This window comes from Podarcis bocagei (genome assembly GCF_964188305.1).
Source record: "Podarcis bocagei genome assembly, chromosome: 9".
Lineage (NCBI taxonomy): Eukaryota > Metazoa > Chordata > Lepidosauria > Squamata > Lacertidae > Podarcis > Podarcis bocagei.
The window spans coordinates 43791753-43802015 of record NC_138134.1 but is presented as its reverse complement, the minus strand read 5'-3'; the positions used below and the strand labels follow the sequence as shown (position 1 = coordinate 43802015).

Genomic DNA, 10263 nt, shown 5'->3' with positions numbered 1-10263 from the left:
TAAAGAAAAGACACAGGTGTGTGGCAGTGGTAAATGTTACATGTGCAAGTGAATGGCACACCCCACTATGTAGTTCTCTGATTTCCTTAGGAAAACAACTGGGTCCATTTGCTGGCATTAACCATGAAAAGGAGCACTTAACAGGTAATGTGAAAGGCCTGGGCTTGAGATCCTTGATTGCTGCTGATGGCCAGCAGGTGTGTAGAACCTTTGGCCCTCCACATGTTGCTGAACTACAACTCCCATCAGCCCCAGCAAGAATGGCCAATGGTGGTGGAAGTTAAAGGTCAGCAAGGTTCCCCACACCTGAGCTAGAAGGACAAATAGTCTGACCAAGCATCTGGTAGTTTTCTATGTAATCTGGATTCAATGTCCAGAACTGGCTAGGGATGCAATTGTTTACTTAGGAAGAGTGAGGACAACATTTTTATATCAACACATGTAAGTAGAAAATTGCCTTGTAAGTCCAATGTGGTCACATTTGATTTAGTATGAGGGAATAAATAAAGGGATTACTTAAAGGCAAGCTGAAGTTGGAAAGAGGCATAAAATCCCTTCAGGCAATTTGGGAACATTTTAAAAACACTATAATAGTAGCTCAAATAAAAACATATACTACAAACGGGAGAGGAAATTAACAAGTCTCAGATAAGGCCAGTGTGGTTAACTAACAGCCTCAAGGAAATTATAAAAGGCCAAAAAAGTGTACATATATATTTTAAGTGGGAGTCTTTCCCAAAGTAACATTTTTTTTTAAAGGCAAACAAAGAACTAATCTGAACAGTAAAATGGTTAAGTCTTTAAATGTTTCAGCAGCAGGGAACTAGCCACAGAGATGGCAGGCCCTTTTGTCATTTTATGCGGTACATAAAGTATACATTCTTTAATCAGACACACATTGTTTGGGAGCAAGTGGTCTGCTGATAGCCTGTGCTTATTAGCTTATTAGCATTTCTTACTAACTACCAGTATATGCAAGAGATTTCAGCATGCATTTTGATTCAGTGGAATAAAGATAGGAGCAAGAGCAGATTACAGGATAAAATTATCTTTCTAACATAGTATCAAATATTTGCTGATGAAATTCAGTGTTCTTAATCTTAGACCTAATTCTTCCACAGCTGAGAATAAAATTTTACCAATAGTAGGGGTTGCCATGGAGCCCTGGGGCACCACAGTGCCTTCCAATACATACATACTATAGTACCTGCAAAAGGTTTCAGTAAACATGCTGACTATTTGCTTTCCCTGTTTAGTTTCTGATTGCACTGACTTGGCTTGTCCTATGTTGAACAATTTTTCCTTAAACAAGCCCACATTTCATTGGCACTTTCCCTCCATTCCTCCCATTCTGAACAGTGGAGAGAGATGCAAATAGTTTCTCTCCCTGAGCCAGCGTGGCTTTCTCCCATTGTATAGCAGGGTCATACTTGAACCATTTTGTGGCCCTGTCTCTCTTTCTGCTCATATAAAAGAGACGTGACAGCCATTTTGTGTTATGCCATACCCCCAACAGCAGACCCCCAGCACAGGTTCCAGATGCACCCACTGGTGTTCAAAGGTTGGTGACTCCTGCCCTAAAGTACACCAGTATTTTCATTATAAGGGATGTTCTGCAGCTTCCAGAAAATAAACAGAAGCAGAGTGTTGGCTCTTCCATATTTTCTTATGCAATTCAGAAGAAAAGTTGTGAAACTTTGGTTGCTGTAGCAGATCCTCCTGGTTAATCATTCCAGGAATCCAAAACAGCTGCCAGTCTTTTTCCATTCTATGCATAAGTATTTGACGTGCAGGAGCAAGCCTTGGGTGAATGATTATGGCTGGGCTCACCAAAACCTTTTGCAGGATATTTGTGCTGCCTGCTTTAAGGGGAAGAATTCCAGCGACCATTTTATATTCCTTGCATTTCCACCAGTGTCATCTTTAAAATACAGCTATGCTTTGAAGACTGTAACTGCTCTGAGATAGCCACAAACCAAAGTCATTTTGGACTCCCCTTATCTGGATCCAACAGGCACTTTAGATCAGTAGCCACCCATCACTTAGCCAGGAAAACAGTCTAACTGTGTGAGGGTTTTTAGAGTGGCAGGCTCTCAGCATTTGCAAAAGTTCCCAGTTTAGCTCTGGGTTTTTAGGTCAGACCTTAAGATAATTGGCTCTGAAGGAACTATTAAAGTTAACAGCCAATACAAATACTAATGAGAGAGAGAGAGAGAGAGAGAGAGAGAGAGAGAGAGAGAGAGAGAGTAAATTAATTAAGCACAACATTATATACTGGAAATCATAACAAAAAAACCCCCACTGTGGGTAGGAATAGACTAATGGAAAATCAGCCCTTAAGCAAAAGAGTTGCTGATACTGAAAATGTAAGACTGGAGGGAACAAAGTGGAGTTTGACATTACAAGGCTCAACAGCCTTCCACTGTAAAGACAACAGTTGCTAAGGTGAAGAACTGTTTTGACAGGCTGCTTCCCAAAGACCCACATCATCATTGTCAAAGAATCACTCTGACTTCCACACGCCTTCAATCCCTTAGGGAGTGAATATACCTGTAGAGAGAGGAATCGTATGCTTATGAAAGGGCCTTGGTAAGATACGAGAAAGCCTAAGAATAGATTGCAAAATGTTCTCTGTATGTATGATATATACTTTAGATAGAGAGAGGATTGTCTTCTGCTCACTTCTCAGAATAATGATATAAAAAGAGCCAAATGCCACAATGATTTTTATTTTAAGTTGCAACCCCATTTTCAGGTTATAGGCTTGTTGCATGTGCTTCATTATGCTAACTGAGAGATGTTTGAGGGATGCAGTCTTAATTAAGTTTTCAATTCCTTTGGTTCTAGGAGACCATGACTGATTCAGTTGCACTGGGCACAGAGCTTCTGGGTGCTGTAGCAGGTGGCGCAACTATGAAGTCCAACAGAAGGTAGGAAGTGTGGGGGGGGGTGCACGCCAGATTTTGGCGTCGCATGGGGCGCCACTGAAATTTGAGAGGCCAAGGTCTGTCACTGTTTGGAAGGGAGGGTCACTGAAAGCTCCTAACCATTTTATAATATTTGAGGATCTGTTTGTGGATTTTGTTTGTTTGTTTTTAACATCATCATCATCATCATCATTTATTCAAACTATATACTGTCCTTCATCCAAGGATCACAGGGCGGTTCACAACATAAAAATCCAAAATTAGAACATAAAATACATAATAAAACAAAAACAAACACGAGCCAATAGCACCACTCTCACAAACACATTAAAAAGGCCATAGAATGTTCTATCAGCTAAAGGCCAGGTTACAAACATTTTCTGCTGGTGCCAGCCTCCCTGGGAGAGCATTCCACAGCCACCACAGAAAAGGCCTGTTCTTGTGTTAAACCTCTTCTGTTTTCCATTGCTGCTGCTGGTCACCTGATTTCTACTTTGCTCTTGGAGTCATAAAGTGACTCAGTTTTGGTCTACCATGTTTTACCGTCTCTAGCTATCAGCCATGCTGACTGTAGCTGATAGGAGTTGGGCTCAAGAACATATGGAGGGCCACAGGTTCTCCAGTCCTGATTTAGGCCCTATTGTGGCAAATGCAACACCTGCACACCAGCATCAGCCACCACCACCAGGATTTTGTGCTTCTTGCATGAAGAATTTCTGTGCAATAGAACTGCCCCAGCCCACCATTTGCAAGCAAAAACCTTGCAAAAATAATATGTGTATGAGAGCTACTTACCCGCATGATAAACTAATCATCATAGCGTAGATCTGTTTAAGCCTTAAGGATGATCATACCAGATTACAGAATTGGGGCTGCTTTTGTCAGATACAATATTTTTTTTAGTGGCTGCTCACAAGGCAAGTTTTCTGAAGCTCCATCTAATGAGGACTTCAGACACAGCAACATGGGCTTTATGACTTGAAGAGCAGAAGAAAAATGCCAGGAGAGCTGAAGTAATTAGGTCCTTGGTGTAAAATTAGCTACTATGTTGTAGGCAAGAAGGGGGATGGAAATGAAGAGTTCTGGAGGAAAGTAATTGTTTCTCATAGTCTAGGGTGCAAATAATATATCAGAAGGTGATGGGGGGGGGATTCTATCGTTAGCGGGAGCCAAAAATTATAATTATGATAAGTGCCTGTGGCATGAACTCTATGAAAGTAAAGAGAGGAAAGTCACTGTAGGAAATACCGCATATCTCATGATGAAGTCAAGAGGTGAGGCAAGTCTCTAGGTACTCTTGAGCCATGGCTGTGCCAGTTTTGTGCTAGAATCTCCTATGTATTAGTATTTTTTAATAGCAGTAGCAGTAATTCCCCCCTTCTTCTCTTTACCTCAGCAAACAAGTATTTCTCTTGCTGTAGCAGCCTTTGCTGGATCCTGCAGCCTTATTTCTACACAGTAAAATAGCTCAAGAGGCTGCTCTGAAATTCCATTCCCTCCTGACTAGGACAAACAGTAAATCTTGACTTTCTTATAGTTTACGGCTAAGAGAAGCAGCTCTCCACCATTGCCATTAGCTGGTCTCTGAAGGTTACCGAGCTATACAGCACATCACACAGTGTGTATTGATCTGTAAATGAGCTAGAGAAGAGACAGTCAATGATACCTCTGTAGAAATAGGTAGAAACAAAGCTCTCTCTGGGCAAACAGAAACAAAGAGTTAAGAGGACAGAGCAGAGGCCAATGGAGAAGAGTTCCCAAGGATATACAGAGCTGAATCTGACCTTGGATGGTAGCTGTTATGCTGCAAGAAGAAGCTACTGTGGAAGCCTTACTGCATGAGATAAGCAGGGCACAGCTATGCAGATTGTTTTCTTTTATTTCAAGGTTTATAGCCCATCTTCCCATCCAAAAGGTGTCTTATAAATTTTAAAATCAATGCAAATTTTACAAAAAATAATATCAAGACAATGGCTCAGTCCATTTGCTGCACTGAAAATGAGCATCGTCCTTGTGTCCCTGCAATTTAAGATATGTCTACAAATCTGGTTTTCATTTCTGCTTCATAGTCATCATGCAAATTGCCTTGTAGCTGGAAAACACCCGAAAGAGGCTCTTTTGGTGACACTGGGAGGCTCTAGCCATGATCTGCACCCGGGCTTTGAAGACGACTGGGGCTGACCACATAACACCCCGGCGAAATTGTGAGCCCTTCCCTGTTTTGCAAAGATGCTCCCGTCTCACTGCAGGAATTGCAAGACTGCAAGGCAGAGATGCTTTTGAGCAGTGTGTGGGGTGAGCTGCTGCAGTGCGGCTGAAATAACGTCATGGGCAGAGGTTCAGCCTGGGAATCCTCGTGCACAGACTTCCGCTGTAGACTCGGGACATCCTCCAGGGTGAAGAGCTCCAAGCTGCCTCCCATCTCCCTGGCATCCCTATCCATCTTCATTGAGCTCAGCTCGGAGAGGCCATCGCCGCCGCCACCACAGCAGTCCTCTTGCAACACTTCCTGCAGATCATCGGGATGAAAGCAGCAGGCGTAAGAGACAGGGCTGCTGCCCCGCAGGACGCCCTCCTCGCCTCCCTCTTCCTCCAAATCCCTTTTCACCAGCCGCGGCAGCTTGGGGGTGCACAACAGCAACGGGAACCGTATACTCAGCCCTCTCTGGACAGGCTTCTGGCGGCACTGAGTGACGTTCCTGCGCAGTGGGGTGGGGGGCACAAAGGGGTTGGTGGCAGCAGGCTGGCCCCCGAGCTCTCCTTGCGGGGCCTTGTTCTCCTTGGCCCCCTTCCCCTTTTTCTTGGCCGTGCCCTTCCTGCTGGGGGGCAGGAAATCGGAGTCCTCTGAGGAGGAAGGGGGCAGCGGGGGCCTTTTCCTGCCTCTGGGCCTTTTGGGCCCTCTTGGGGGGCAGGTAACTCGGGTCTCCGAAGGAGGAAGAGGTGGCCGCCTCCTCAAAGGACAGGGAGGAGGAGCAGCTGCTGCTGAAGAGGTGCTTGCGTTCCACCGGGGGCGAGATCCAGGGGGCGGGAGGGGGCAGCCGCCTCAGCCAAGCCCGGCGAGTGGCAGCAGCGGAGGCCACACTCAGCCTGGCCCAGCCTGGTCCCCCCCCGCAGCCCTGAGGACGTCCTCTGCAGCCGGACCCGAGGCTGCTCCATGCGAGCGGAACCAGGCCCTGCCCGAGCGCCCCTCACCCCACATGGGAAGAGTTTAAAATGTGGTTTCCTGGTTTATACTTAACAAGAAACTGTGGTTTAACAAAACCTTGGAATGCATTGAGGACACAACACTTAAACCATGGGTTTCCAGACTGAAAATGTTACATGTGAACTAAACTGATAATAAAGGCAACCCTAGAAAAACCGTTCCTATTGAATCCAATGGAGATTACATCTGAGTGGATGTGCACAGGATAGCACTATAAGCACAGCAAAAATGAGCTCTGAAATAAAGTGTAATACAAATTCATGAAATTAGAAGCATTTAAACAGCAGTAGCAGCAGCATTAGAATTCAAGTTCCTGAGTTTCAAACACTGCTTTTGAAGTTAAAAGACAAGGGACTATTTGATAATGCAGCTCTTATTGTTAAATTATTTGAATGTAATTTAGAGTTTGTGAATTTTCAAATTATTTGTGCATATTCATGTAGCCTGCAGACTAATTCAAGAAAATATTAGAAATCATTAATCTTCTCAAATAATGTTAAGGCAAATTAATTCTTTCCTATTTTTGATTTTTCATTGGATCCTGTACATTAGTTTTATGCTCCTTGGTGCTGATTGTTTCTAATTCTGCTGACTGCTTTTATATTTATATATGCTCATTTTATATTTAATGTTCTTGATTTATTTTTTGCTTTGTTTTGTTTTGTAATTTTAACTTTTTGTAAACTTCTTAGGAAACTGCTGAAGGATGGGTCAACAAATAAATAAAGCAAAACAAAATTTAAAATTTATAATTCATAAATCCAGCAGCATCCACAGTTGGAAAAAGTCTAATTATATAATATAAATTTGAATGTTTGTAAATAAAATTAAGTTAGGAGAAACTATTCTCACTCCTAATGAAAGCTTGGGATGGATGCTTCTATCCATCTTTCTCAGTTTTTCATTTTTCAAATCATAAGTTCAAATCAGCTTTACACAGCAGTTTTAAACTTTTTTTCAAAGGTGTCATGAAGATTTGCCACCGTTTTAGTGCACTTTTCCCTCTAATATGCATTTTTGTACACAGTTCTTTGATTGGATAAGTGCATCGCAACATTTTGAGAAGTGCAAATTTCAAAGGATATCTGTGTTTTGGTATGCATATGGTTCTGAAATGTTAGGTAGGCTTGTATTAAAGTGCAAACTGAATATTAGCTTGGATTCAACTAACTCAGTGCCCTAGTGGAAGCCAGCGCAAGAGCTCCTGCTGGTGCAATGGGGCTTCCCTCCAGCTCTGCACCAAATCTGTTCTGGAGGAACAGGAGAACCCTCAATACAGGTCACGGGATAGGAGGAAGGGGGAGCAGAGCGCAAGGAGTCTTGGTTTTTTCTTCTTCTTTTAACAAGTTTTCTTGTCTTGACCCTTTAAAAACTGCATGTATTTTCAAGGGCTTCTATAAATTGCAAACAGAAGCTTACTTCTTTGATAAAACCCAGGCCAGTCATGCTTTCAAAAGTGATTAGATCTGTAACAAAACTACTTAGTCAGCAGCTCCACAGAATGGTGTTTAGTGTCTTTTTTATAAAATCTGAACTCAGACAAGCATTGCATTATTTGACCTGGAAAATCTAACTGGGGTCCCTAGCAGTGACTAAACCTTAGCTTGAAACACTCTGTGGCATGTGACCTTAAACCATGATTTGTAACTATCTGGTGAGTTCTTGGTGTGCTCAGTGGAGATCTGAACCTTCCAGTCCTTGTCCAACACTTTAGCCACTGCACCATACTATATATCATTACAGCCCTACAGTTCCCATGTTTCCTTGTCTGCCATGGGTGATAATGAAACAGATTTAAAATTGTTTTAAATTCAAAGTGCAGACATCCTAAATGACTTCTGGTGCTGCAGTGGAGACATGGCTTTGTCCAGGTTCTAGTTGGGTTGTTCAGATTATTTCCTGACACATGCTCTAGACAAGGGGTGAGGCACCTGTGGCTTTCCAGATGTTGCTGGACTGCCACTCTCGTAATCCCTGACCAATGGCCATACTGGTTTGGTCTGATGGAGTCCAACAATGTCTGGAAGGGTACAGGTTACCCATCTCTGCTCTAGACTATTAAAAGACCTGCAGAGATGAAGGTCAAATATAGGATTGTACAATCCAGAAGGCAATGGAAAGCAATGAGCAGTAATGTAATCAAAAGTCACTTATGATTGATTGATCTGCTTGTGTCTTAACAACAACAACAACAACAACAACAACAACAACAATTTATTATTTATACTCCGCCCATCTGGCTCTGGGCAGCTCCCAACAAAATATTAATGATAATAATAATAATAATAATGATAATGATGATGATGATAATAATAATAATAATAATAATAATAATAATAATAATAATAAGAAGAAGAAGAAGAAGAAGCGATAAAGCATCAAACATTAAAAATTTCCCTAAAACAGGACTGCCTTCAGATGTTTTCTAAAAGTCAGAGTGTTCTTTATTTCTTTGACATCTGATGGGAAGGCGTTCCACAGGGTGGGCGCCACTACCAAGAAGGCCCTCTGTCTGGTTCCCTGTAACCTCACTTCTAGCAGTGAGGGAACCGCCAGAAGGCCCTTGGTGCTGGACCTCATTGTCCGGGCAGAACGATGGGGGTGGAGATGCTCCTTCAGGTATACTGGGCCGAGGCCATTTAGGGCTTTAAAGGTCAGCACCAAAGGTCAGAATCATCCCTTGATCCAGGTCACTATTTTCAAATGCCCTGACTTAATTCCATAGTACAACATCTCAGGGCTTATAGTAGACAGAAAGGACAAAGGGAATACTAATAGGAAGACGAGTCTGCTTGCAGCCATACACAAGGAAGGGATCAAAATACTAAATGACACATCTATAAAGCTTAATTCTCATCCTCATTCTTATTTCTAACCGGTCCTTTGAATACAACAAATAAGTGAATGCCCAAAGCTGCTTCTGAACAGGAAATATAGGATCAACCCATAATTCTATTGGCAAGGTAACACTGTATTAAACTGAACTGATACAGCAGTATTAAACCCTAAGGAAAACTAAAGCTAAATTGGTAAATGAGTTAACATTAGTAATGTCTTCACTTCACACCATTTTAACTAAATACATGTCAATATCTAGACTCAGAAGAGAGCATAATTAAATTTAGCCGAAGTCTTGATTGTAGCATAATCTAATGCCTAGCAAATGATACATTAGTTTTAAGGAGTACAGAATTGAGTTTTATGTGCTAATCTTCTATTCTATTTATTCTATTCTATTTATAACATATATCACTATACCAATTTAATTTACTGAACATTGGAGAGGAAAAGCAAAGGGACATGGACTAAGCCATTTATTAAATATTGACGGCTGAGTGCAAGTTTTACATTTGATCTGTCAGCCATGTATTCACCTGAGGCATGTGCTCAGTGAATGTGAAGGAATGGGGGTAATGGTGTTCAAAATTCAAATATTTCATCAGGCTTTGTTAACTCTGTAGACTGCTGCTCAGGGAATGGGGATTAAACTTTTTTTCTTCAAGCAGAAGGAGTATTTTTTTATTCACGGGTGCAGGAAAATTAAAAACCCATCTTCTAGTGGCATGGTTACCACACACACACACACACACACACACACACACACACATGCTCAATACATTAGAATATTCAAAACTGATCTCATGCTAACTTTTACAGCTCAGTAGTGGAGCACATACATGAGAAAGTCCTGAGTTCAATCCTGTTAGATCAGAGGTAGAGAACCTCAGGGCTAGCCAGGGCGTAAATGTGACCCCAGGCCTCTCTACCTGCCCCTGAGAATTCTCCCAGGGCCACCCTTCCTTAGCCTTGCTTTGCCCTGGCAGAAATGTGTCCTTAGCTCTGATAATGACTCTAGTTTGTCTGAATGGAGGCTAGAGGGGAGTCGCATGTGTATAGAAACTAGCCTACTGCAAAGTTGTTGGAGTTTTTTTTTAAATAGTGGGTGGAGCAGCGAGCTCTTGACACAGGTTTCATGACCCACAAGTTGGGAAACACTGTTCTGAAGCCTTATAGACGTCTACCAGGACTTCTGCTGCGGTCTTCACCCTGGTCCAACAACCTGGCTGCCTCAGGCGCTCAGCAACCCAGCTGACTCTGAGCTGCAAAGCTCTCCTGCAGGCTGCCTCTTAG

At 42.4% G+C, this 10263-nt stretch overlaps 1 long non-coding RNA gene across 1 annotated transcript; it reads left to right on the top strand.

The window, feature by feature from the left end:
• The first annotated feature begins 313 nt into the window (after positions 1 to 313).
• Positions 314 to 5752, top strand: LOC308594933. Its single transcript, XR_014011686.1, has 3 exons — positions 314 to 441; positions 2848 to 2930; positions 4997 to 5752. It is a non-coding gene; the product is annotated as an uncharacterized lncRNA (long non-coding RNA).
• The last annotated feature ends 4511 nt before the right edge of the window (positions 5753 to 10263 follow it).